Here is a 2,616-nt window from a genome sequence, read left to right on the forward strand (position 1 = left end):
AAACTAGGTGATTTAAAAAACCTGTTGTTACAGCTAGATCATTCAAGGGTGAAATCAATTTAAATTTCACACCTTTTCCTTTCTTTGTAGCCAGTGAAGTGTCTGGAAGACAGAAAACACATAAAATTAATTGAGAGTTAACAGTATTTGGAGGCAGTTGAGGTTAAGCACTCAACAATGATGTCCCTTGCTTCAGGAGCCATTGACTTTTTGTCATAAGTTTACTTTATACACGGGTTCTCTTCTTAGATTATTTCTGTATGTTTCTTAGAAGAGAGACAGGGAAGGAGAATTAACTATCAATCTACTGTGCACCGGTTCTTTTACTGTATTACCTTATGCAATTCTTACAATAATCCTTTAAGGTAACTGTTATAATTCATATTTGATAAAGAAAAACATGTTTACAAAATTGATCAAGGTAAGAGGGAAGATCTGAACATCAGTCCGTTGGGATTATGCCTCATATTCTCTCCACTGTGATAAAAATGGTGCTTCAACATGGGTACTCACCATCTGGCTATTTAATACCGGCTCCTGCAAACAGCATTGGATGAGATGAGATGAGAAGTTATTTCCAAAGCTATTCTATTATATTTAAACTGTACTTTTTATGAGTCAGATGTCAAGACATGTTTTAGAGGCACAGAGAGCAACTGGTTAGTTCACCTACACATTATTAATGTTCACTATAACTTTCGTGTACCACATCGTGTCAACTTTACCAACTTTAGTGCTTGACTGTTCTTTTTGAAAAAACTCAGAATGTCACTTTTCGTGTCAAACACCTTGCTGTTTTCTTCTTATTCACTAGATGACAGTTCTGTATCTCTGTAAATTACCACTGCAGCAGGAAATGAGAGGTCTTAAACCAGTTCGCTCTGCACAAATGATGGACATAGGAGGACTTCTGCTCCATCAAGGCTGCCTGTATTATTCTGTGGCTGTAACGGGGATGTCCAGGACTACTTAGTCAGAGGCACGAAGAAGAGTCAGAAAGCATCCTCTAAATTCTTCTTCAGCTGTGAGTTCAGACACCTGTCCTCTCACCTGAGCACACTGGAGTTTATTGAATGTGTTCTGACTCTTACTCTCTCCCTGTAGTTAATAAGTCTGAGAGCTCCATACCCCTAGAAAAAACACAAGACTCATAAAGCCTTTTCTCAACTAAACGGAGTTGTGGGCTATGGTGTTGCCCGAGAGTCTGGTGCTTAAAGAAAATACAGCTAGTGCTCAGGTGGAAGGCAAGAGAGTCAGCCGCTCCCGAAGGGCTTTTATTGATGCTCCCATGGAATGAGCAAGTTTAAAAGAAAAGCACAATTCTTAAACCTCACTAACTGATTGTTTTATTTTCAAGTAATATGCTGTGAAATCTGCTATGTCTAAAAAAACATTTCAGGCCGGCACCATGGCTTAGCGGTTAAGTGCGTGCGCTCTGCTGCTGGCTGCCCGGGTTCAGATCCTGGCATCGCACCGACGCACCACTTCTCCAGCCATGCTGAGGCCGCATCCCACGTACAGCAACTAGAAGGATGTGCACCTATGACAGACAACTATCTACTGGGGCTTTTGGGGAAAAATAAATAAATAAAATCTTTAAAAAAATAAATAAAAAAATAAAAAAAATTTCATAAAACTTAAACTTCTGAATTTTATTCTCTGGTATTTGAAATTATTATTAAGACTGTAAATCCTTTAACATTCTACAATATACAAAAAGGCAAGTATCAATTATATTCTCTAAAATGGTTTGCTCCCATGTTAAAGATTAATATATTGTAGCAAAACAGGTTACCATCCAGTTTTTAACTCATTTTTTGCTTTTGAAATTACATATATAATTTGTGGTTTGAAGTATTTTCCTAAAACTCAACTACTTTCTGATATAAATCGACTAGATGAAAGGTAACTAAAATGAAATTTGATCTTTAAAGATTTTATTTATTTATTTTCTCCCCAAAGCCCCAGTAGATAGTTGTATGTCATAGCTGCACATCCTTCCAGTTGCTGTATGTGGGACGCGGCCACAGCATGGCCGGAGAAGCGGTGGGTGCCGGGGATCTGAACCCGGGCTGCCAGCAGCGGAGCGCGTGCACTTAACTGCTAAGCCATGGGGCCGGCCCGAAATTTGATCTTTAAAACTCGAGCTTTGTGTAAGAATTGGTAATATCAGGCAGTTGAAAGTTGGGTCTCTCCACATTATGATATTTATTAATTGTGAATAGCCACATCTATTAAAAGTGCTGAAAAATAAAAAGAATTTGAACAATATCAACACTCTCTTACCCCACATGTTGTACAGTTTATATGCAAATAAATTCTCAAAGGCCAGAAAAATGTTTATGATGTCAGATAACTGTTGAAATACTATCTCATTCAAGTTTTAACCTCATTTGAAATGGACTGAAAACTCTTCTCTTAGGATTTTGCTCTGATCAGTGCCCCCAGGTCCTCTCAATGCCTCATTTGCTTGTAAATTTATCTGAGGAATTGAATATTTTTTTCCATTTGTTCTCTTTAAGGTATCTGTGATAGTGCTTTTTATGCAATGACCACTTGGTACAATTTATTATTAGTTTCAGAAACATGCTTATTTAGGAACAAATCAAGGAAACA

This window comes from Diceros bicornis (assembly GCF_020826845.1).
Source record: "Diceros bicornis minor isolate mBicDic1 chromosome 30 unlocalized genomic scaffold, mDicBic1.mat.cur SUPER_30_unloc_3, whole genome shotgun sequence".
NCBI lineage: Eukaryota > Metazoa > Chordata > Mammalia > Perissodactyla > Rhinocerotidae > Diceros > Diceros bicornis.